Source organism: Puma concolor, unplaced genomic scaffold (genome assembly GCF_028749965.1).
Source record: "Puma concolor isolate L17-30 unplaced genomic scaffold, mPumCon1.1.hap2 unalloc_scaffold_24, whole genome shotgun sequence".
Classification (NCBI taxonomy): Eukaryota; Metazoa; Chordata; class Mammalia; order Carnivora; family Felidae; genus Puma; species Puma concolor.
The window spans coordinates 279,178-305,683 of record NW_028240230.1 but is presented as its reverse complement, the minus strand read 5'-3'; the positions used below and the strand labels follow the sequence as shown (position 1 = coordinate 305,683).

The 26,506-nt window shown below is 47.2% G+C and overlaps 1 pseudogene; it reads right to left on the bottom strand.

Annotated features, from left to right (window-relative positions):
• LOC147571497 (pleckstrin homology domain-containing family M member 1-like) overlaps window positions 1-26,506 on the bottom strand; it is a 56,627-nt pseudogene that overhangs the window by 949 nt on the left and 29,172 nt on the right.

Sequence of the window (26,506 nt, the reverse complement as noted above, 5' to 3'; positions counted from 1 at the left end):
TTCCATTTTCCTAGCTGCTTTACCTTACGAGATGAATCGCACCGAGTGAATGCCTGAGTCCAACCAGCAGTTATCTAGCTCACTGACTGTCACACTGCAGGCAGATGAGGGAGTGGGTCGTGAAATCACCTTAAAACACACGGCTAGCGCTAAAACACAAAATACTCTTTTTGCATACAAACGGAATAGGGGGTACCTGGGTGGCTCAGTCAGGTGAGCAGCCCAAGTCTTGATTTTGCCTCAAGTGATGATCTCACAGATTGTGACATTGAGCCCTGTGTCTGGCTCTGTGCTGATAGTGTAGAACCTGCTTGGGATTCTCTCTCTCTCTCTCTCTCTCTCTCTCTCTCCCTCTCTGCTCCACCCCCCCCCCCAAATAAATAATAAACTCAAACAGAACAGAAAGAATCAGAGTGTATGGTAAGTTTGTTTTAGAAGGGACTTATGTCTATACGGTATGTGTGCACTGAGTTGTGACATAAAATGCAGTTCACAGCCCAAGAACAGTGTAGTCAGAGACATGCCCAACTGGAAAGGAACCATCTTCTTTCTGGTTCTAGTGGTACTAGTGATACAACCGTCCGGCAAGACATCTTCCTTTTCTCCTTCTCCATCTCATTATTATAAAAGGAAGAGATAAATGATTATCTAAGGTCTCTCCCAGTTCAAATTCTATTGGGTCTGGATAAAGGGAATGGAGAGCGGGGCCTCGAAAACCAGAAGGAGGAAGAAGGAAGTCTCCCCCCCACTCTATAGGACGGACTCATGTATTCCACCTTCCATCATGCTTGAAGACTAGCCCCTTCACCCCACGACTTTTGGCCCTCCCTATCCCTTCTCCAGAGCCTCTGAGAAGGTCTGTGGCCAGGCCCGATGCCCACCGCCAAGAGCAACGGGTCTGAACATTTCCACCCCCGTCCCCCCACGATCTTTCTTTAAAGGTCTAGTGAGCAGGTGCTCTGTGCCAGCCCCATTCTAACTCGGGTTTGGCTGGGCAGCTAACTTTGCGGGATCCAGGCAAAGCATTAGGCCAAATATGTATTCTTTCTGCCTTTGGTGATTTCCTGGCTGTAAAACAAGGGGATTGAAATAGATGAGTTTGAAAATCTAGTTCTAAAATTCTACTTTAACGATTGCCAGACTAATATTTACCTTGAGCTTCCTTCTTTACCTTCCTTGGCTGCTGCTCTATGAGAACGAATCTGTTTTGGAAGAGAACATGATCACAGTTACCCATCACAATAACCACTCCCTCCAAATCTTTATTCATTCCTTTGCATTTTAGGTCTTCTCTACCCAGTGAGATGATAACTTTTCCTAGGACAGGAATTTGTTTAATAGTCCTTTGACTCTTCAATAACACCTAACTTGTGTGCAGCTGGTAATACATTTTACTGACTGTCTCAGATAACATTCAACAGATAATTCCTAATAAAAATTCTTGGGAGGAGGAAAAGAAAAGTGTCTACCAGAAACCTAAACAGCAGCACTGTTTTAAAGTCAAGGACAAGAGTAGGATGTATATTTGAATAAATATATTGAATATATATTCAATTCATACATAATTGAATAAAAGGTAAACAGGCAAGCTCCAGGAATAGGCAACTGTAATTATGACAAGCTTTGAGTAGCCTGATGCAGGATTTTAGCTGCAGGGTTTTAACTGAACCTGTCTACACAATGCCTTGCGAAGTGGAGGAGAGAGCTGTAGGTACATCTAATTAATCAACAAGATGACACTTTTATCTCTAAGCCATGCCCTTTCTTCCGAGATGACTGATAGCTCCATGAAGGTGAAGACTATTTCTCTCTCACCATTTTAGCCAACGAGGAAAGAAATCAGTGGTAGGAGGAGGATGACTGGTGAGTGCATCGAATCGACATAATTTTTTTGAGTTGAAGAAATTTTACTATCGTGTCAACTGTGGCCTTCTTAGACCTAATGTCTCAGAACAAGCTAATGGCTTGTTATCTTGGTTACAATCCACAGATGTCTCCCGGCAGTGGGGTTCCTTTTAAAATCCCTGGAATATACTTTGCAATGAAAGGACAAAGCCTATCTCCTTCCTCCAGACTGAAGAGGGATATCAGGTCGTGATAGGTGGGAGTGGCTTTGATTTTCAGTTTGTGGGTTCTGAATCTATTATAAAGAAGGAATATAGTCTGGGAATCTGAATTAATTGTTCTCCTTACCTCAATGAGACAGAAAACTATGATCAAAACCGTCACAAACTACTACCAGTCACAGATATTGCCAAGATGAGTTTGTTGTTATAGCCATAGCCTGGAACTTCTTTTGTGAGCTAAAAAAAAAAGGGGAAAGAAAAATTTTTTTAGAAAACAGAGATAGGATGAAAGTTAACTATTCTTTAACGACTCTGTATTGAAGGAGCTTCCCCCTAATTTGCTGGGCCTGTGTGCCACGTGAAGCTCCCCTGGGAATGGTCTCCTGAGCCTTCTTTCCTTGGGAGCGGGGGTGGCAGAAGGCCTGTCCAAGGAGTATTGCTTCATGAAAGAAGAGACCGCTGCCTTGTGCTCATCTATGAAGGAAGTTTCTGTATTGAAGGAGCTGCCCACTAATTTGCTGGGCCTGTGCGCCGCGTGAAGCTCCCCTGGGGATGGTCTCCTGAGCCTTCTTTCCTTGGCCATGTTCTCCACAGACGGCTGGGCGTTCTGTTTCCTCTGGATGTTCTGACGTCTCAGTTCTTTTAAGTGCCTTTTCCGTATGCCCTTTGGGCCCTTGATGACCTTGTTCACTCTCAGGAACTTTTTCCCCACACTCTCAACCTCGTCTAAGCTCTTCTCCTGCTGTTGGGCAGTTTCCAATTTTTTGGAAAGATTGGACGTTTAAACTTGGGACCTAATCACTTAGATCCCAACTACACCTGCCTAAATAAACAGAAAACCGCCAGAGGAATAGCAGAACGGAGTCTCCAGAGCCAAGCGCAGACGAGAGGCCCACGGAAGAGGGGCCCCTCCTGAAGTGGATCACCTAAGGAGAAGCGAGCTAAGCCTGCCCCTCCTGCCCCCGTGCACCTTACCTACCCACCCCAGCTAATACGCCAGATCCCCAGCATCACAAGCCTGGCAGTGTGCAAGTACCCCAGATGGGCCACGCACCCTACAGTGAATCCCGCCCCTAGGAGGGGAAGAGAAGGCACACACCAGTCTGACTGTGGCCCCAGCGGTGGGCTGGGGGCAGACATCAGGTCGGACTGCGGCCCCGCCCACCAACTCCAGTTATACACCACAGCACAGGGGAAGTGCCCTGCAGGTCCTCACCACTCCAGGGACTACCCAAAATGACCAAGCGGAAGAATTCCCCTCAGAAGCATCTCCAGGAAATAACAACAGCTAATGAACTGATCAAAAAGGATTTAAATAATATAACAGAAAGTGAATTTAGAATAATAGTCATAAAATTAATCGCTGGGCTTGCAAACAGTATAGAGGACAGCAGAGAATCTCTTGCTACAGAGATCAAGGGACTAAGGAACAGTCACGAGGAGCTGAAAAGCGCTTTAAACGAAATGCAAAACAAAATGGAAACGACGACAGCTCGGATTGAAGAGGCAGAGGAGAGAATAGGTGAACTAGAAGATAAAGTTATGGAAAAAGAGGAAGCTGAGAGAAAGAGAGATAAAAAAATCCAGGAGTATGAGGGGAAAATTAGAGAACTGAGCGATACACTAAAAAGAAATAATATACGCATAATTGGTATCTCAGAGGAGGAAGAGAGAGGGAAAGGTGCTGAAAGGGTACTTGAAGAAATTATAGCTGAGAACTTCCCTGCACTGGGGAAGGAAAAAGGCATTGAAATCCAAGAGGCACAGAGATCTCCCGTCAGACGTAACTTGAATCCATCTTCTGCACGACATATCATAGTGAAACTGGCAAAATACAAGGATAAAGAGAAAATTCTGAAAGCAGCCTTTCACATATACGTGCCCTCACATATAAAGGGAGACCTATAAGACTCGTGACTGATCTCTCTTTTGAAACTTGGCAGGCCAGAAAGAATTGGCACGAGATCTTCAGTGTGCTAAACAGAAAAAGTATGCAGCCGAGAATCCTTTATCCAGCAAGTCTGTCATTTAGAATAGAAGGAGAGATAAAGGTCTTCCCAAACAAACAAAAACTGAAGGAATTTGTCACCACTAAACCAGCCCTACAAGAGATCCTAAGGGGGACCCTGTGAGACAAAGTACCAGAGACATCGCTACAAGCATAAAACATACAGACATCACAATGACTCTAAACCCGTATCTTTCTATAATAACACTGAATGTAAATGGATTAAATGCGCCAACCAAAAGACATAGGGTATCAGAATGGATAAAAAAACAAGACCCATCTATTTGCTGTCTACAAGAGACTCATTTTAGACCTGAGGACACCTTTAGATTGAGAGTGAGGGGATGGAGAACTATTTATCATGCTACTGGAAGCCAAAAGAAAATCCGATAGACTCCACCAAAAGTCTCCTAGAACTGATACATGAATTCAGCAAAGTTGCAGGATACAAAATCAATGTATCAGAAATCAAGAAATCAGTTGCATTCTTATACACTAACAATGAAGCAACAGAGAGACAAATAAAGAAACTGATCCCATTCACAACTGCACCAAGAAGCATAAAATACCTAGGAATAAATCTAACCAAAGATGTAAAAGATCTGTATGCTGAAAACTATAGGAAACTTATGAAGGTAATTGAAGAAGATTTAAAGAAATGGAAAGACATTCCCTGCTCATGGATTGGAAGGATATTGTCAAAATGTCCATACTACCCAAAGCTATCTACACATTCAATGCAATCCCAATCAAAATTGCACCAGCATTCTTCTCGAAACTAGAACAAGCAATCCTAAAATTCATATGGAACCACAAAAGGCCCCAAATAGCCAAAGTAATTTTGAAGAAGAAGACCAAAGCAGGAGGCATCATAATCCCAGACTTTAGCCTCTACTACAAAGCTGTAATCTTTGTATGGCCAACTCATCTTTGACAAAGCAGGAAAGAACACCCAATGGAAAAAAGACAGTCTCTTTAACAAATGGTGCTGGGAGAACTGGACAGCAACATGCAGAAGGTTGAAACTAGACCACTTTCTCACACCATTCACAAAAATAAACTCAAAATGGATAAAGGACCTGAATGGGAGACAGGAAACCATCAAAACCTTAGAGGAGAAAGCAGGAAAAGACCTCTCTGACCTCAGCCGTAGCAATCTCTTACTCGACACATCCCCAAAGGCAAGGGAATTAAAAGCAAAAGTGAATTACTGGGACCTTATGAAGATAAAAAGCTTCTGCACAGCAAAGGAAACAACCAACAAAACTAAAAGGCAACCAACGGAATGGGAAAAGATATTTGCAAATGACATATCGGACAAAGGGCTAGTATCCAAAATCTATAAAGAGCTCACCAAACTCCACACCCAAAAAGCAAATAACCCAGTGAAGAAATGGGCAGAAAACATGAATAGACACTTCTCTAAAGAAGACATCCGGATGGCCAACAGGCACATGAAAAGATGTTCAACGTCGCTCCTTATCAGGGAAATACAAATCAAAACCACACTCAGATATCACCTCACGCCAGTCAGAGTGGCCAAAATGAACAAATCAGGAGACTATAGATGCTGGAGAGGATGTGGAGAAACGGGAACCCTCTTGCACTGTTGGTGGGAATGCAAATTGGTGCAGCCGCTCTGGAAAGCAGTGTGGAGGTTCCTCAGAAAATTAAAAATAGACCTACCCTATGACCCAGCAATAGCACTGCTAGGAATTTATCCAAGGGATACAGGAGTACTGATGCATAGGGGCACTTGTACCCCAATGTTTATAGCAGCACTCTCAACAATAGCCAAATGATGGAAAGAGCCTAAATGTCCATCAACTGATGAATGGATAAAGAAATTGTGGTTTATATACACAATGGAATACTACGTGGCAATGAGAAAAAATGAAATATGGCCTTTTGTAGCAACGTGGATGGAACTGGAGAGTGTGATGCTAAGTGAAATAAGCCATACAGAGAAAGACAGATACCATATGATTTCACTCTTATGTGGATCCTGAGAAACTTAACAGAAACCCATGGGGGAGGGGAAGGAAAAAAAAAAAAAAAGAGGTTAGAGTGGGAGAGAGCCAAAGCATAAGAGACTGTTAAAAACTGAGAACAAACTGAGGGTTGATGGGGGGTGGGAGGGAGGGGAGGGTGGGTGATGGGTATTGAGGAGGGCACCTTTTGGAATGAGCACTGGGTGTTGTATGGAAACCAATTTGACAATAAATTTCATATATTAAAAAAAAAAAAGAAATTATTTTGGCAACTTAATCCCTAATTCAGGGCATCCACGTGAGTGATTTACAGAAAAGTTCTTCAGCAAGATATTCATGCAAGATATATATGAGATGCCAACATCTGGGTGACACATCCTATTTGAATGACATAATGGTTTCAAACGCTGTAGTATAATCACTTTTAAGGCCATAGTTACTCTGTTCCCAAATCCTTGAGATTCTGTTTGAGGGGAGCTCTAAAAGGCTTGTGTCCTCTCCTATGTCCACAACTGTGGGAGTGCTCTGATGAAATTTGCACTCCAAATTTCAAATAAGGGGTCAGAGCCAAGGATCAGGACTTCAGGAAAAGCCCCAGAAATCCCCTGCAGTCAAAAGCAGTTTCTGAGTTTCACATTTCCCAAAGAGCTAATGCCAAAGTCTTCCAAATTCTGCTGGTTGCTTTACATTATGGCTACAGTGGCTATGTCACCCCTGAACTTTAATCTCCACATACTTGAATTAAATCCTGTAGCTCGTCTTCAGTACTGGCATCTGTGATCTCTTCACAGGGTCTGTATTCCACAGCTATTTTACCACTTTCCGAAATAAAGTGAATAAGGATTGGAAAAAAAAAAAAAAAAAAAAAAAAAAGAGGGCGCCTGGATGGCTCAGTCAGTTAAGCGTCTGACTTCAGCTTAGGTCATGATCTCATGCTTCATGAGTTCAAGCCCCATACCGGGGTCTCTGCTGTAAGCACCAGAGCACACTTCAGATCCTCTGTCCCCCTCTCTCTGCCTCTCCCCTGCTTACTCTCTCAAAAATAAACATTTAAAAAATCAATAAAGTTAACAAGATCAATTCAGAATTTTCCTTGTTCTAAAACTAGCTGTATCCAATGATAGCACCCAATAACTAGACATTCTTTTTATTTATAAAAGCAGAAAATAAAAGCATTTTCCTAGAAGTTTTCTCATCTCACACTTCAGTTTTTAATCATAACTATGTGTGAAAAAATACACATGAAGTTAACGACTGTGTGGTTCAAAAACGCTATCATCTTAAGAGATAGGAACTAACGAATAATGACACAGGAAGTTAAAACTATGGAAACAACAATGTTCAAAATCAGATGACTAGACAGTAAGGCATTAGGTAGAGGTCAGTGTGAGTTCTGGAATAGAGACCATGGACTATAGCTGATACTTCATATTAGAAACAAGGCCAGTGTCTACTCCCCGGAAACAAAATCCCACCAGATACAATGAACAATGCTTTGGAGAGAGGGGGAGGGGGAGGGGGAGGGGGAGGGAGAGAATGCGCTTGGACAGTTTATTGGCAGAAACTGGCCCATGTCCCTTATAGACAATACAATTCCCCTTAAGGCAAAGTACAGCTACAACATTTTGATCGTGTACAAGGGATACCAGAGCATGTTAGGGAGAGGTCAGCAACCCAAAGGTTTAGTTTGGTTCTTAAAGGTTGTTACTCAGAATTGACAGCTAATGGAGATTCTACCTGATGACCAGGGAAGTCAACTTTCACTGCAAGAGCTGTCCAGGCTGGAAGCCTGAGACCAATCCAGGGTCAACTCTTATGGGCAAATAAGGCCTCTGAAACTTAGCTAGGCTTTCTTAGTCTCTAAGCCTGCAAGACTGTGAAGCGGCGAGGGCGGGGTGGGGGGGGGGCGATTGTCTGGGGACTCATTACTAATTATAAAGTTCCCTTGGAGCACAGCCTGTAACATTCACACCATTGTAGAACGCAATAGAGAACACAATCGATGCTATTCAATAGCCTGACCACTTTCAAGGTTCACAAAAATATAGCTGACCCTAATATAAGAATCATATTCACCCAATAGGTCAGTGCCAAAAACAAAAACTGAAGCTGAATGGATTCCAAAAACATAATCTAATAAATTCTCCAACAGGAAGACGATGATAACAAGTTAACATATTTTCTCTGCTTACCATGTTTCAGGGATAGTTTTAAACTTTTCCATCATCTCATTTGCTCTTACAATTCATCCCCCATGAGGTAAGTTGAATTACTACCTTTACTTGGCAGATAGAGAAATTGCAGCGTAGAGAGATTAAATACTTCAAATCTGACTATAAAACCTAAAATTGCATAAGAAATCTAGGAGACAGAGCTAAGATTCAACACCAGACGTCCATAGCTTCAAAGTTTTTTTTTTTGTTTTGTTTTTTTTGTTTTTTTTTGTTTTGAGAGAGAGAGCACATGGCATGTGAGAGTCAGGGAGAGGCAGAGAGAGAGGTAGGGAAAGAATCCCAAGCAAGCTCCACGCTGTCAGCACAGAGCCCAACATGGGGCTCAATCTCACAAATCGTGAGATCACGACCTGAGCTGAAATCAACAATTGGACGCTTAACTGATTGAGCCACACACGTGCCCCCAAAGCTTATACTCACAATAGCATTCTGTGTTATGAGCAAACAATCAAGAAAGAAGACTGGGTCAAACACTTTCTGTGTGGACAGAGGTAAATCACTGTATATCTATATACTGGGGACAAAAATATTTGTGGTCATTTTTCTCACAAATGCCACAAAGAACAAGTTTGAGACTACTGCTTTGAAAGCATTTGGTGAATAAAAGAATATGAAGTGTTTTCATCCAATTAACTTTTCAAAATGAGTTTATTTGCTCGTTGAAACTGATATACTGCAAGGACAATCAAGTAAGTCTTACCTAAAATCACAATCAACAGTTTCTGGAATGCATCTGACACAGCCTTCTGAATAGCAAGCTTCTGGACTGTCCGCCTTTTCATAAGAAATGATAATGGCCCTGCATCCAACCAAAACAAATGGATTTAACATGCCTATCTGAATGATAACTGATTTGGGGGTTATATGTGTAAAGGTGAAAATACATCCATGATTCGTCGTTCATTATCTTAGCAAGTAAGGGCAGGCACAACACAAGGCTGAATGACTCTGCTGTAGGTATATCCTGGCAGGGCACATTTTGACTGCCCTGATCTACTCCAGAAGTTTTGGAAGTACCAAAAGGGAGACTCAAGCCAAGAAAGTGGCACAGATCTCACATCGCTCGTAGATTTCAAATGGACAGGCGGAAACTCTAGTTTCAGACCCTACTGCAGACCCTACTCTCCTGTGCATCAAGGGCTGGAGTCACATGGGGAGAAAGGTTCGGTGGTAGTGCACATGACCGCCTGGTCTCTTCCTGGGCATCACCCAAGGGAGCCTTACTCCCTTAGCCTTGCTAACAGCCCTGCCCCTCCCGGAAAACCCTAAGCCTAAGTGCTGTAGGCACTGGGAGAAAACACAGTACCAATGGGAATACCTTTTCTAGGCATCTGTATTTGACTCTTTACACTCCAGCCCTTTGATAGGAGGCAAAGGACTCAACATTCACACAAGAGTTTATTTAAGTCTTTAGATGATCACTTTGCTGGGATCACTGCAGGCTGCAAGAGATATGTATTTGAAGGACTATTTTAGCACAAGGCGAATTCTTAACCAAAAATGGGAAAAACATTACTTCCCTCCTCCTAAACTTCTTGGCAGAAAGTCAGCTTTAGAATTTTAAAGTTAAAGGTTCTTTCAGGTATTGCCTGAGATAAAAGCCTGTACCGTAGGCCAGAAAAACTCTGCCTAGGGCTTTAGGAGCTTAGCAAGGGGGAGGGCTGGATGATGAATCTGAAAAGATGAGTTTTTAGAGAGAAAGAGGGATTCTGCCTCCCCTCCACCCCCACCCCCACCGTAAACGGGCCTTCCTCCAGGTTATCCAAAGGCTCCTCGGCCATGCCAGCTCCGGGACTCCGGCACTCATAGGATGGCAACACCACCTCTAAAGCACAGAAGAATTTCAGGCTCTGCTTCTGAAGTGGTGGCACAGTATCTTCATTTGCCCTTTCTTCAAGGTCAGAAAGATCCTGAAGCTGTTAGGATTTTATTTTTTTTTTATGTTTATTTATTTTTGACAGAGAGAGAGAGAGAGAGAGAGAGAGAGAGCGAGCGAGCGAGCATGAGCAGGGGAGGGGCAGAGAGAGAGGGAGACACAGAATCCGAAACAGGCTCCAGGCTCTGAGCGGCCGGCACAGAGCCCCACGCGGGGCTCGAACTCACAGACCGTGAGATCATGACCTGAGCCAAAGTCGGACGCTCAACGGACTGAACCACCCAGGCGCCCCGAGCTATGTTGCAGAAACCAAATACAGGCATGCAGAGAGGATGCAGAGGAAAGCGGTGTAGAAAGGAAGACTTCCTGGCGGGCGTGGGCTTGGAACTGGGTTGTCAAGGTGGTGGTGGTTAGAGGGGGAAGCGCCCCCGCCAAGGCTGACAACAGGGCTGGCGGGTGGGGTGCGTGGACCACACACAGAGTGCTCTCTGGCCCTGGGGCCACGGAGGCGGGGTTTCATCCCTGAGCGTACCCGGGGGGCAAAGACTGGAGGCTCCCCTCTCCCCGGGGTTAGCAGGTTAGCGGCTGGCTTCGGAGCAGCCTCGATTAGCATTATCTTGCTCTGGAGGCTGGGCAGAAGGGAATGGAGGTCTTCGATGGTAAGCTCCAGAGGAGAAGAGGGAGGTGACTGACGCAGAAGCAAGAGGGGGCCACTGGAAGCAAGTTCCTAACCCGGTTAAGAAGTGATTATGCGGTCATTTTCAAGGGCTATGCCGGTTACCAGGCACCTCCCAGGAGGTCCCGGCTGGCAGGCTGCCGATTCACCATTACACCTGGGATGCGGAGCTGGGCCCGGTGTGCAGCTGGGCAAGGAGCCCGGCCTCAGGCAGCTGGGGTGGATCTTTACAGATGAAAATGATGGGTAAGGACTCTGCTGTTGCCATAGAAACTGACTCTGGATGGATGAGATATAGTTCAGTGGGTAACGGGGAGAATGACACCCACCGCCAGGCTTCGCTCTGGAACCCACCATTCCAGCCGTGGTCATGGGCTCTGTCCACCGCCGTCTGCGTCCCCTACGGGACATCACAAGCCGGCAATGTGTGTGCCAGTTCACGTCAGTATCTGAGGGGCTCGGGAGAGGCCCTCAAATCCGAAAAGCCTTTGGTATGGCTCCTGCCACCCCAGTTAGCTGTGCCTGGCGAGAATATGGGACAGTGCCAGGCCAGGGGATTGTAGTTGGGCTGAGGGCCACAAACTAGCACCAGGCCAAGATGGCCCGGGGAGGTGGCCCACAGGCAGCAGGAATGGCGGGACACTGGCCCGGGAGTAGGTGACCTCCACTCTGATTCCAGACCGACCATTACCGACTGGCTGAATGATCCCTGGCAAGTCACTTTCCCTGAGGTCAGCCGTGGTGGTCCCTAGGGACCCCTTCCAGCTCCACTTTCCCTCTGTTCTGGGCTTTGGAACCCGACGTTTTCATCTCAGCCCCAAGTGTCAGCCCACTGAACTGACCTGCCGTGGCACAGGGTACCCGTCCCCCGTCCCCACCCCCGCGCCCAGAGACAAGCCCAGGACTTTCCCAGGCTGCCGCACAGGGTCTGAGACAGGCAAGATGCCGGGGCGGCCCCCATCCTGCCAGCCTCTGCTGCTCAGGGCCATCCTGCCCCCGAGCTCAGGGGCGTCTGAGCACACAGAGGGACGTTCTCCTGTGCAGAGGGGTGGGGAACGGAGCAGGGCAGAGAGTAATGAACCTGCTTTCAGATACCCCGTACCTGGCCTTCAAGCCCAAGCCCGAGCCCTGCCCCCACTAGGGCACACCCCTTTGCTCACACTGTTCCCTCGGAGACCTTCCTCCCAAGCTGCACCTGGTCAAATCTGACTCATCCAGGGATTCGGTGCCATTGCTTCCCCCAGCGAGTAGATGCTACCTGGTACCTATGGCGACAGAGTTTGAGTATTTTACTGTTGTGAGCTAGATGGGCGCGTTGTTCAAGGGGAGTGTGGCCGACTGTGCTTCCCTCAGATGGCCACACCCATGGGTTTATCCCACCCCACCTGCTCTTTCGTCACACTGTGGCTGATGGATGACACACTGTGGGGGAGTGGGGGGGAGGCTTGAGACTGCAGAAAGATGTCCTGTGACTTCCAAGGCTTGGCCACAGAAAGGATGCAGCTCCCACCTGGCTCTCTCTCTCGGGCCACTCACTCTTGGAACATGAGGCTGCGAGGAAGCCTTGTGTAGACGTTCCAGTGGACAGCCCCAGCTAAGGAGCGCAGCGGACATCAAGCACCAGACATGGGAGTGAATCTCCAGATGATTCTCCTCCCCGGCCGTGGAATCTTCCGGCTGAGGCTCTAGCATCATGGAGCAGAGGTGACCCATCCCAGCCATGCCCTGTCCTAAGTCCAGACCGTTAGAAACCAGGAGGTGTAGGGGCGCCTGGGTGGCGCAGTCGGTTAAGCGTCCGACTTCAGCCAGGTCACGATCTCGCGGTCCGTGAGTTCGAGCCCCGCGTCAGGCTCTGGGCTGATGGCTCGGAGCCTGGAGCCTGTTTCCGATTCTGTGTCTCCCTCTCTCTCTGCCCCTCCCCCGTTCATGCTCTGTCTCTCTCTGTCCCAAAAATAAATAAACGTTGAAAAAAAAAAATTTTTTTAAAGAGCACAAAAGGTCTCGGCTATCAGGTGGTCGGCAGGAGGGGCTCTCCGGGAAACCACGTGAGGGCGAGGGGCCACGTGTGGCCACGTGTGCCTTCTCAGAATCGTGCATTCTGTAATTTCGGCAGTTGTGGGATTTCTTGGTCTCAGTGGTGCCTATCGTAGCAGCCACTTTCATGGTAAGTTCAGTAAACGGAAAAAGACCCAGATACCAAGTGATGCCAAATTATGGTTCGTCGCAAGCACAAGTAGCAGCTGCGGGCGAAGGGAAGGTGGTCACTTGTGGACTCCTCATACTTCAGCTCCAAAAGAAAGGACCCCAGACTCAGGGCTCTGTCTCACCACCAAAGTAACAAAACGCGAGGATACGTAACCAAGACGTCAACGCGGGTACCCAACTGGTGGATGAGGCCAGAACGAAGGGCCTCCTCCCTGTCCCCCAGAAAAGCCCCCACCTTCAAGGTCAGTCTCTGGGCCCTCAGTCCGTCCAGCATACTGTGCCCGCCTCCGGTGAGGTCGTCCATGCCATGGTGAATTTTCTGGAGGGAGGAGTTGAAATGCAGCGAGCTATCCATTGGGATGGTCGTGTCGGAGTCCTGTGAAAGAGACGCAGGCACAGGATTAGCTCTGCCGCCTGGTCAGCTCCTGGGGTCCCAGCGGGTCTGACTGCTCCGCCTGTCGGCCAAGGCCAAGCCAGAGAGACAGCCAGATGCACACGGCCTGTGAATTCCTGCCTCTCCACCATGACCACCACTTAAGAAGGAACATCAGTCCTGCAAGGTCTTGCTGGGCTTCTCCTGAAGGCTTTCTCTGACTACTCCCCTATTAACTTAGCTTGTTCCAAATGTTCCTTTCCTTGGCTTTCCCTTAACACAGTATTACAGGTTTGCTTTTGTTCTGCAGCTGTTTTATCTACAGCTGTCGCTGCACTTAGACGGAGTCTGACTAAGGACAAAGGAGACGAAGGCCTAATGGGTAGTCGGGATGGGACAATTCTCCTCAGCGGTCCAGAAAGGGCTGTAAAGAAATGAAGGAAGAAAAAAACTGACACCGATCAAGTACTTTCCACCCTGATGCCCATTACCCCAAGCTCACTTAATCCTTATCCTAACGTTATAACACAGTTACTGTACTATCCCCATTTTAGAGGTGAAGAAACTGAAGCTCAGAGAGGTCTAAGATCACACAGAGCTGTTCAGTCCAGCGGGGCCTGTATCTCACTACTGAGTGCAGAGCCGGCCCTCTTAACCATCCTGTGGGAAGAAACACTGAGACTGGCCTCAGGGCTCTAAGTTTACACCAGAAGCGGACTGGATACAGAAGGCAGTCAGGACTGGCCATAGATCCCTTCTTTCCCGCCTCCCGACAATCGCACATTCTTCTGCCATGCCCGGTCATTCTCCCCTCTTTCAATCACCACGAAGAGGTTCAACCACCTCTTCCTTGCTGCATACGTTCAGAATCACTTTTCATGCACCTGCTCTCAGTGCCCCCTGCTAACACGGGAGCGTTTCGAGAAGCAGGCGGGGACCACAGCTTTTCACTTTTTCACAAGCTTTACTTTCACAAGCATCTTCAACAATGTTCTGCATACAGCTAATGCTCAGTGGGTCACAAGACTCCAGTGTTTGAACGAATCAAAGAGAGGCTTCTCTTCATTCGACAAGCGTTTATTGAGTGCCTTCTGTATACAAATCGTTCTTACCCTTCCGCCTGAAAGGGTAGACCTAATTGGGCATTATCACTCAGAAAAACATACCATAGTTCCAGCTCACAGAGTGACCGGCAAGAAGTTCATTTGGCAAAGTCAACTTTGATTAAGGGGCACTGCGTGCAGAGCACCGCACCGAGCTGATATGCAAACAAAAGAATTCTGAGCGACCATCCCTGACCTAAAAGAGGTCTGAGTACCCAATGCCATAGTGATCAAAAGCCCACACACCTTTTGGCATGTTGTAGAGTTCATTACACTTTTGAAAGGCAGCTATGAAAACTTGAAACTACCGAAAGGAAGGAAGGAAGGAAGGAAGGAAGGAAGGAAGGAAGGAAGGAAGGAAGGAAGACAGACAGCTGCGCCTACCACTATGCCTCCAACACGTCCTCATCACACTTCTGAATTGTTAATCAGTGTTACTTGACTGCTTACTCTAGAGAAGCAGAAACTACACAGGCACATTCTGAAACACTCGGGGAAATTTGCCGCAAGTGTGGACACAGCAGAGAGACTTAAGCATCTGTGAAACGTGGGCTGATTTGAATTCTGAGGGCAGGCTTAGAGAGCTAAGACCTCTTTAGAAAATGAACCTCTCTGTTAAAACAAAACAACCCAAAACCCACCTCACTTGGTGGAAATACATTATAAGGGACCTGAAAAAGGCCAGTGTGTCCTCTAGCCATCAACAGCCATGTGCAGGAATGGATCCTATTAAGACCGAGGGGCAGGGGCAAGGGTCTCCCAAAAACCAAACATGCACACCAACCAGGCCACTTTCGAACAGGCTCAAGTCAAGCAATCCATCCAAAACAAAAGACCTGTTAACAAATTCCTCCAAATTGCTGCTCAGATTTGGGGCAAAAACATTTTAAGGCATCTGACACGGGAACCACACACATACACAGCACGGTGGCAAGTGCCTGCAGGCAGCTTTGAAATGCTGCCCCTCGTGACAAATGGTTTCCGTTCTCATCATCTGTCTCTACCTGATCAGAAACCGTTTCCACCATGGGAACTTCCACCTCTCAGTCAAACCCAGGTCATTTTCACCCCTGCCCACTCCTTCACTTTAACTGCTTCCACTTCGGGTTTTCGTGTTAGAGAAGGAGGTTCCCTGTCTAGGTCTAGTGTCTGTGGCAAGGCACAAAGCCCACTGTTACTTCCAGTCCATCGGCTGCGGACACCCCCTACAAAGATGAAGCTCCAGGACCCGAGTTTCAGTGGCGACGAGCTGCCGAGTGCCTGTAGACACTGCCCCCCCACCCCCTCCCGCCCCCCAACCAGGAGCCTGGCTTACGTTAGTGGTGAAGGTTCGAGACAGAAGTTCCTCTCGCTGTCTCTCCTGCTGCTCCCTGGCGTATCGCCGATGCTGGAAGTTTCTGAGAGAAGTCTGCAGGTGCTGGACATCACACTTTAACTGGTCAACACGACTGGAATTGATGGAGACAGAGATTACATTCCAGAAACCCAGGGCCGCACATTCTGAGCGGCCAGCCTTCGTATTCAAGAAAGATGCTTCCTTACTTCTCCCTACACCACTGCATGCTGTCCCCACCAAAATGATCTGATTTTGATCACTGATGTTGAAAACAAAGAAGCGGCCTGTGGTTAAAGTACGGTTGTAGCACAAGAGATCCCAACAGCTTCACTTAAGCATCTGCTGGTCTCTGATTCTGGATGCATGACAGGGAACAGGTGACAGGAAGCAGGCTCAACGACCTCTCCCTGACCTGCCATGGATTATATCGCTTTTCAAGAAGGAGCCCAAGGGCACCTTTCGAGTAAAGCAACAACAAAGTTTCATAAGAACTTTTGGGAGCAGGGGCTGGGCTGGAGGTGGTGAGGGTTTTCATTTGAATTTCATGGCGGAGTATCAAATGTTAGATCAGTTATTTCATTATAAATCGGCTGACTGAAGTGATTAAGGGCAAGATTTCATCTCAATCCAAGAATGCAGCAGGAACCAGAGGGCAGTGCACACCTCCCTGGCTGCTGGAGGCTTCAAGTAAGGCCACGGGTCTGGCCAGAAAAACGGTATTGGAGGCAAAATTTCAAAATGACCCAATGTAAGGAGACACAGGCTTCTGAGCCCCTAACCTCACAGGCTTTTTATTTTCAGGAAATATCATTGAAACGAAACCGTGCCCTTTAGAGGGACTCCATCTTCACAGAGTCTCAGTTTTTCAATGTGTAAATGGATTTTCAGAATATCTGACAGCCTCCCCTGGACAAGAGGCGTCACAACACTCACAGTTTGGCATTCTGTCTTTTGTTCGGGGGCTCCTTGCTGGACAGAATCTCCAGACGTTCTAGATGGCTGAATATCTGGTCAATGCTTGCTTGGATTTCGTTTTCTACTACTGCACAAAAGAGAAAAAAAGAGTAATTGCTGGAAAAGAGACAGCTTAAATTAGAATGATACAATAAACATGTCTTTTTCCATATCCAATAAATTCAAAGAAACCCATTCGAAAAGGAGAAAAACGCATATCGTACTGAATAATGGAAAAAAATTCAAGTGATACGGATTCTGTAAATGTCGCTCTAAACACACACACGCATATATACATGTAGCTGTTAATGTCATAGCAATGCCAATTGTTTAAAAAGCTACAGATAAGTCTGTAGAAATATATTTCCTGCCTTTAGAAAATACAATGAATATTTGGGTTGTCCAAATAAAATATTTTAAGCAAAATGCAGTATCTTCTGAAACAGAATGAGGTCTCTTTTCCTTTGAGATTATTCTCAGATACGAGTTAGAAATATCTAGTAAGAAGGCTGCCAATTGAATTCCCTACAGTAATGAGGTTAAAAGAAAAAAAAGCACAAAGGGGAAGATTAGTGTGTGAAACACAGGGAAGAGCTCCCTTGAGGCTTTCCATAAGGACGGGCAGGCTGATGCTGGAATCCCCAAAATAGACTGAATATCACTAGGAAAGGCCCAGGAAAGAATCCACAGAGGTAAAGATATGATAAATACAGTCATTTTCCTTATCCCTCTTGATAAACAGTCAACATGGCCTCTTTTCCATTTCTAATCATGTGACAGTGAGACTGCTGGGAAGGCAAACAAAGCAGATGGATAGGAACTAAACCGCGTACAAAAAGGGCACCCAGGGGGGCGTCTGGGTGGCTCAGTCGGTTAAGCATCCGACTGTGCCCGACTGCTGATTGCAGCACAGGTTGCGGTCTCACGGTTCGTGGGATCGAGCCCCACACCAGGGTCTCTGACAGCTCAGAGCCTGTTTGGGATTCTCTCTCTCTCTCTCTCTCTCCCCCTCTCTCTCTGCCCCTCCCCTGCTTGTGTGCTCTCTCTCTCTCTCAAATAAATAAATAAATAAACAAACAAACAAACAAACAAACAAACAAACATTAACCAAAAAAAAAGGTACCCAGATTGCTTCTTGCCCAATAAAGACACGACAGTAAAGAAGCAATGTGACCCTCCTAGGCCAACCTGCAGCAGCTAACATATGCACTCTAGATTAGAACAGGGTGGGGCACAGAACCCAGAAAAGAGATGCTTTCGATGCTCCGAAAAGGAGGCATGAGCAAACAGAAAAGGGCATGAGGACAGCCAGGTGGGGAGGTGAACGGGTGGCTTCAGCAACGTGTGGGCAACCAGTGGCATCTGTTGTGGCCAGCTCAGAGAAAGGACCTTTTCTGGCCAACAGAAAACTGTAAAACAGAAAGCAGCACTCTTCTCAAATGAAACCACAGTGTGGGAACTACACTAATTAATGTTGCTATTCGTTTCTGAATAATCCTCCTAAAAAGCCACCGTTCTCAGCTCAGAAGAAATGACCAATTCCAGTTAAACATCTCTGAGTTTGTACGGAGTACATTCCTCCCAGGGCTCGGTAATTAGATTAAGACAGAGGAGAGGAGGTCCATTCCCACAGGGCCCTGTCAGGGTGAGTTGAGGGGTAATGGGGGATAAGGCCTGTGGGATTCCACGGGGCGCAATGAGAGAAGTCAGAGGCTTTGCCAGAGGGTTTTTCTGTCCACCCCTAACAACAGAACTCCTTCGGCATGGAATCATTAAGCCCCTGAGGCAGCAAGGCGGTCAGGAAACCCAGCCCATTAGCATCGTGTCATCGGGAGAAAGGACTCTGCTCTCCATAGTTAATTACTCACAGTGCAGAGACTGCGTGTCCGCGGTCTCCAGGCGTCCCACGTGAGACTGGATCTCGTGGACCTGCCTATCCAAGGAAGAGAGAGGAAATGAGTGAGACAGGAGTCATCGACAGTGCTTCGGTCAGGAAAGACAAACTTTCTGATGCCAACGTGTAACTGATTTAAATCGACAGCATCACTGAACTGTAAACTTTGTTAAGTGGCACTTGAGGCCACATGTTTTGGCCCGGTTTCTAATATTTTACCATGAATATTAATAAGAACACTAACTTACTTTGTAACACTAACAGGCGGCGCTTACTAAGTGCCTGCCACATCGGAGACATTCTGCAAAGTCAATAACCCTATGCGGAAAGGACCATTATCATCTTCGTTTTATAAATAAGACAACCGAAGCCCAGAAAGGTTATGTAACTTGTTCAAGGTCACACAGCAAGTGATAAACCTCAATCCGGACCCAGCCAATCCCACTCTCTGTTCTTTGACCCGATGTGCTGAGCGCTGGTCTGTACTAGGGAGAGTCAAAGGGCAAGAAAGATATAATCCTTGTCCTTGAGAAACAATGTAATTAGGAACAACAGGCCAGAGAGACATGACAAGTCCCAAGAAGATTTAGGGGAACATCACTACATGTAAGTGTAAACAAAAAGGAAGCCGAGGGGCTCCGCGCAGTGGCGTGGTGCCAAGGAAACGTAAGAAAATAAGAGTAAAAGCTGGCGGAACCCGGTGGCGTCAAGTGAGTTCTAAAGAGCACTCTGAAGACGGAAGCTTGACCTGATGAGGGAAGAGATGAAGAAAAGGATCGGCAAAAAGGCACGTGGATTACAAGCAGGTGGGCCTGCCCGGAAGCGAGTAGGGGTCGGAGGGGAGAAGGGATGAGGCGATCAGTGCGAGAAAACTATCAGAGGAAGGTCCTGAAAGACGGGGATGTCCCGTCCGGTAAAGGCCTTTCCCTGGCAATCCCAGGCGAGTGCCACCTCATTGGGAAATGCGACACCGTACCCTGGCTCGCCAGCGTGGTCTCAGGTGGCGGGCCCTAGCGTGCTCTCCGGAGGCTCCTCGGGGCTTGACCAAGGTCACCCCCAGAGCCCTTCCTAGCAGTCGTCTGCGATCAGTTCTGGAATACTGCCTATGCTACCCCAACAACGGGCTCCTGGTGCTTCCGGTCTCTCACATCAGAGCCACAGGAAAGCAGTCTGCTGAGCAACTATATCACCTCCAACCCTTGAGGGAAAGGTCAGCAACCAGCCTCCACCATGGGCACCACACTCTGTGAACCCAAATTTACCAATGCAAGCCAGAAGCCCAAACTGGGTTTCAACTCTGTCTTGTCTTTTCCAGGGCTTTCCTGCGGACTCTAAACATGACCCACGGCACCAGAAGCAAGGCCAGCGCTCTACTGAGTCTGAGCGCACCTGGGTAAGACCCACGGCCCTGAAAGGAAACTAGAAATCACCACTAGAGATGGAGGGACCAGACTGCTCCTCCGGTAAGATAGGTCCTGATAGTGTAGAATGAGGGCACGTGGAGGTACGGAGGTAGATGGAGGAACACAGCTTGAGTTAACCAACATCTGGGTCAGGGTAACCACAGAGACAGCAAGAGGACTGCACGGCGACGCCGATGGGAAGACAATTCGGATTTTACCGAAGGCCTGCACGTAGGCCATGAGGTAAGTTGTCAATGGCAGCTTCATAGAGCAAATGTGAAAATTAGCAGTGTTGACAGGAACGGGAACAGAAGAAAAAAGGGAGGGGGGCAGGGGGCAAAGAGTATCCAAGACAACTCTGAATCAAGTATGAGAGGGATGACCTGGTCCACCTGCTATGAGGACTTATGACAAAGCCATAATAACAACACAAAACCAAACAAAACAACATCATTGCAGTGCGGAGACAGACAAACCCTAACCCTGACCCAGGAGCAAAGAATAGAGTCCAGACACAAAAAGAAACGCAAGATGGTTTAAAGCCCAAATGTAAAAGGCAAGGCTTCAAAATTTTCTGGAGAAAATACAGGAATGCATACTATGACTTCAGGTTGAAGAAGAATTTCCTAAACAAGGCAAAAAACAATACTGTCCCCCAAACCACACACACCACAAGACTCGTCAATTTGACTACATTAAAACAAAACACCTGTCTACACCAAAGACGCTCTAAAAAAATAAAAAGACAGGCAGAGACTGGAAGATACCCGCGGCAGATAAGAAAGGACTAATGTCTAGAGTATATTAAAAAATGCTGCAAATCAACAGGAAAAGTCAAAGCACTTTTGTAAAATGGGCAAAGAGCAAATGACAGAAAAGAAAACCCAAACATATCTGTATCTATATCTATATCCATATCTACATCTATATCTATATCTATTATTCCACTTGACTAGTAATCAGAAGAATGCAAAGTCAAAATAATGAGATAGTACATTTCTCCCATGGATTGACAAATACTTTAAACTTTAAGGACGAGGGCTTCATGGCAGGCTAAATAATGGTACCCAAGGGATGCTAGCCAAGATTTCCAGCATTCTACCACAGGACTGCCTTCAGCTCTACGTTTTGTTCAAGATTTTTTAACAAACCAACTTACGTTGATGACATTTGCACATCACTCTGTGCTAATGAGCCTAGGTTAGGATGTTGTACCACAAAACAAATAGTAATATTTTCATTTAGGCTAAAATAGTAAGATGAAATTTGTCAGGGATGAAAAGCATTCCCACTTAAGACTTTTTTAAAAAGTCCCCAATGTACAATATCAAGTGGCATTCCATCCTGGGAGCTGTCTGTTAAAGGCCCCTATTAAAGACTTCCCCTGACGGAAGATGGATGAAGAGGATGATCGGGAAAGAGTCTAGAAGTCAAGTCATGAAGAGGAATGGTCAAAAGAGCTAGTGATAATAAGCCTCTGAGAAAAGAAAGGAAAGGAAAAGAAAAGAAGAGAAGAGAAGAGAAGAGAAGAGAAGAGAAGAGAAGAAAAGAAAAGAAAAGAAAAAAGAAAAGAGAAAAAAGAAAAGAGAAAAAAAACCCTCCATTAAAATGGGGCAGCTGGTGCTTTTCAAATACCTAGAGCTGACATACAGGCAGAGGAATGGGCTCATTCTCCACTGCGGCTCCTGAAGGGAGAGCCAGAACCAAGAGCCCCATTCAAGAGGGTAGCTTTCAGCTCAACCTGCCCCTCCCCACAAAAACCCCAGAATAATTATGAACTCTCTCTCTTCAAGCAAAGGAAGAAGGGGGGCACCTGGGTGGCTCAGTCAGTTGAGCGTCGACTCTTGGTAGGCTCAGGTCATGATCTCATGGTTCATGGGTTCGAGCCCCGTGTCGGGCGGGCTCTGCGCTGACAGCTGGGAGCCTGCTTGGGGTTCTCCCTCTCTCTGCGCGCCCCCCCAACTCGTGTTCATTCTCTCTCTAAACTTAAAAAAAAAGAAAAAAAGAAAAAAAGGAAGAAGAAAAAGAGCTCCTGCATGTTTAAACACAGGGTACATGAACTGCTTCGGGTTTTATAAAGGGTCTTCCTGACTAAAGGGAGTTGGAATGGAAGATTTTGCCAGTCCCCTCCAATTTTTAAAGTCTATGAGGACAGGGTGAGAGATGATGGCAACACTCACCCTATAAACACCCTTCAGGTGGCTTATACCGTTTTCTAAGCCAAAATGGACAAACTTTAAAGTTGCAGGGAAACAATACTGACTTCTCCCACCTAAGCTCCGAATGCTCTGAATGAACTAGAAGAGATACGGCCAAGAAAATGATTCCAATCTCTACATTTCATGCCTGGGAGGAAATCAAATGCAAAACAACAAAGCAAGCAGGCATGGCATAGGGGGGACTACTATGTGGCAAGTCTGTTTTAAACCGACCTGGGAATTCAGACAACACACTTGAAGCCAGTAAGGAACAGGTGATGCACAGGCAGGACTTGGGGCGGGCGGGGGAGGGGGGGGCAGGTGGACACTAGAAACCAGAAGTCTTAGCCCTGTCCAACATGGGGTCCGTGGTGGGCTTAGGTAATGACATCACCAAGCAGAGAGACCTAATAGTAAGAAAACAAGGTCACTGTTGCTGACTAAAAACAAACAAACAAACAAACAAACAAACAAACAAACAAATCCAGTCTGTAGAAATGAAATTGCTTTTTTAAAGTCCATGGAACTACTCTCATCCTTTCATATACACCTATTTTGTATCCATGCTGCCTCTGACCCCTACGAGCAGGGAACAGTTTTAGAGTTAAAAGATACTGGTTGCAAGTTCTGGTCCCACTATGGACTGGCTGAGGAACCAGGAACAAGCCATTTAACTCCTTGGTGCCTCAGTCTCCGATAAAACAGGGTACACACATGAATCAATAATCACAACTATTTAAAGGCTCATAGATCCAAATGCAATATGAAATTGCTGTGTAACCTTTACGGCATCATACAAACATTTGTGGTTGTTTTTGCTTTACTTAAAAGTAGTGGGAACCATCTGGTCATTTTCACCTCACCCACCTTGCCGCTTCTACATTTAGCCTCTCACCAGAAGGCAAAATCAAAAAAAGGGAAAAACTGGTCTTCAGATAAGGTAACAGTTTTCACACCCAGCTGCTCACCAAAATCACTTGGAGAGCTTGTTAAAAATAGAGCTTCTTGTGCTCCAGACCTACTGAATCGGAAGCTCTAGGGATAGAGGGACCTAGGTGGCTTAGTCGGCTAAGTGTCCGGCTTCAGCTCAGGTCATGATCCCACGATTCGTGGGTTCGAGCCCCGCTTTGGGCTCTGTGCTGACAGCCTGGAGCCTAGAGCCTGCTTCGGACTCTGTAGCTCCCTCTCTCTCTCTCTCCCCCTCCCCCACTCACACTCTAATTCTCAAAAATAAATATTTTTTAAAAAATTAAAACCGCAAAGAATCTCTAGAGATAATAAGGTCCAGGGCACTGAGTGATCCTAGACTATACAGGGGACAAATATAGACACCTCTACAACCACTTGAATATCAAAAATAGAAGCCTGGCCACTTATTCATCTATAAAGTTCATCCTAATGCAGTATTACTTAAGCATAAAATGTTTATTCTGATTTTCACCTCCCCTCCCTCCCCCACTCATTGCTCAGGCAGTTAAGAAGGAGTTTTCAAGATACAGAACTTTCAAGTACTGATTTCATTCCAACGTACTGTCAGGGACATGGCCAGAGATAACCACAAAGTGGGTTCAAAGTTCCAGTAAAATTAAGATGCTCAGTTACTGTTGTGTCAATTCAGCCTCAATCATTAATTTCTGCAACTGCAAAAGTTAATTGCTGACGCTCGCAGGATTGTGTGTTTCCTTTTAAGACACTCAATCACCAGTATCATGAAGCTGAAAGGAGCCTCAAAGTTTATGAGCTCCAAACTAACATTTTATAGATCAGAAAAAGAAGTCTAGAACCAGAACTCCCAGGACTGGTTCAATACTTCAGGGGAAAGACACACTAAAAGATCTGTCCTTTCTTAGTAACACAAAAATAATTCTATTTCATTCCTTTTCCAATGGACTCACAGGTCTGATTATTTAAGTTCCATCATATATATAGATATAAAATTTTTTTTTCTAAAGTCGTCTCCACGCCCAGCTTGAAGCTTAACGCAGGGCTTGAACTCCCCACCCAGAGATCAAGCCGTGAGCTGAGATCAAGAGTCAGATGTCCAACCGACTGAGCCACACAGGCGACCCGTCCCTTCTTATACTTTTTATATGAGAATAGGGCTCCCTATTTTAAAGGGCTCCGTTTTAAAACTGTTACAAAGTAGGTTTTATATTTGCACTCAAACCAAACACTTCATCATTATGGTCTCTGGTATAAACCAAATCAAAAGAAAAGGGAAAAAAGTGTAGCAGCAACAACAGATTAGTGTCAATCAAGAGTTGGGGCCGACGTCATTTAGGAGCTGTGAGTTACAATGAAACTTATTCTGACGACCTTAGCTCAATGATGGCTCTTTCTAAACTAAAGAAGATTCCGTTTGTATTGTTCCTTTACACTCCATCCAATCCTGCCACACCTTAGATTTTTTTCGGACGTCCCTGGGCTCTCCAAGTGAATAGTAAACTAGGTGTAGGGGCCCTGACTCCCACCATCTCTACCAACCCAGAGCAGTGAGTTGGCAGGTGCTGGACAAACAATTTATCATCTGTAAGTGTGACTTTCCCTTCACCTAGTCTACTTAGCAGGTAGTCGCGGCCTCGAAGATCCCATGAGCCGTCCGGCCCAACGTCCCCACGCATCAGGCCGGACCCTCCATCCGCCGCCGACTTGGGCATCCCGCCAGAGACAGAACTTCCGAGCCGCCCCCGGCAGCGCCCCGGCGGAAGGACTCGGCCTCCACACTGGCGGGCGCCCGAGGCCCCAGCCAGGGGAGCCGGCCTCGCCCAGCCTGGCTGCGCCCCCGCCCGTGCCCCGACGCGGCCCTCACTTGTGCGTTTGCTGGTACAGCGGCTCCACGTCGCCGGCCCCGCCGGGTCCGGCCCTGGCTTCCCTGGAACACGTCCTCACGGCCCCCCCCCCGTCCGGCTTCCGGCTGCCGGCTCCCGGTCGCAGGACCCGCCCCCTCCTGCCGGCCAGGGCTGCCCCGGCGCGCGCCCTGCCGGTGGTGATGGAGACAGAAGAGGAGGGCGACGGAGAAGAGGCCCGGACAAAAAGGCTAAGAGTAGTCAGAGGCACTGCCGCAGATCCGGGACGAGGAAGCATAGTTGTGGGTAGGGGGGCGGGCTTCGGCATCGAGTCAGGCGTTGACAAGGGCAGTCGGAGAAGTAGGGACGTGAGGTCCTCAGAGCAAAGCTGCAGGAGAGCTGGTGGACACCTGCCATTCCCCAGCGGAGGCAGGCTTGGGGGGGCTGTTCTCGCTCTGCTTCCCAGTAAGCTGCTCAGTTGTGGGTCTGGAGCTTGCGCTCCGCTGGGCTCTTGTGCGCAAGCATCTCCTATGTCAAATATGTCCGGTTACTACTCCCCCCCCCCCCCCCCCCATTTATCCTTCCAATAAACTCCCAATGAATGAGTGGTAACCGTGTCTTGTGTGCTGTGGGGAAACCGGTTCCTCTTGCCCTCAAGAGAGGTCGCGGTCTAGGAAAGGAAGTGAGATAAGGGTACAAATAAACAGCTGCTTTTTTTTTTAATTGTTTTTTCAACGTTTTTTATTTATTTTGGGACAGAGAGAGACAGAGCATGAACGGGGGAGGGGCAGAGAGAGAGGGAGACACAGAATCGGAAACAGGCTCCAGGCTCCGAGCCATCAGCCCAAGGGGAGGCTGAGAAACGGAGCTCCTTGCGTCCCCGCCTGGAACCAGAAGGCTGTCACCCTCTCCTGCGCGGGGACTAAAAGTTCCACACCCAGAAAACGGCGAGGGGTCACTGTCTCTCTGTGCAACCTCAGCGCACTAGCTGGCTCTCCCTACCAGTCCTGCATTCACTGGTGCTCTTATCCAGCAGGGCCCAGTGGGTGTGAATAACTCAGCTCTCAAGGCAAGAACGACGCCTCAGTGCATATTTGAAAAGCCAAATCAAGTACACCGGGCTCCGGGGCAGGCGTCGGACTTGGCCTCCCTTGGGCCCAGAAAGCCTTCCTTTCTCCAAACAGCCCCTGCCACCTGGCCTTCCCCGCCCCGCCCCCGCCCCCACCTCTAGCCCAGCAAAGCCACAGGCTGACACTGCCTCCCAGCGCCCTGCTGGCCCAGCCTGGCTGGCTCTAGGCCACTCATCCGAGGAATTGAGACAGCGAGGTGGTCCCCCCTCAAAAAACCCTCAGTCCTTCCTCCTTTGGTCTCCCTTATTCCCCCCGCATCCTTTCCTACTCTGC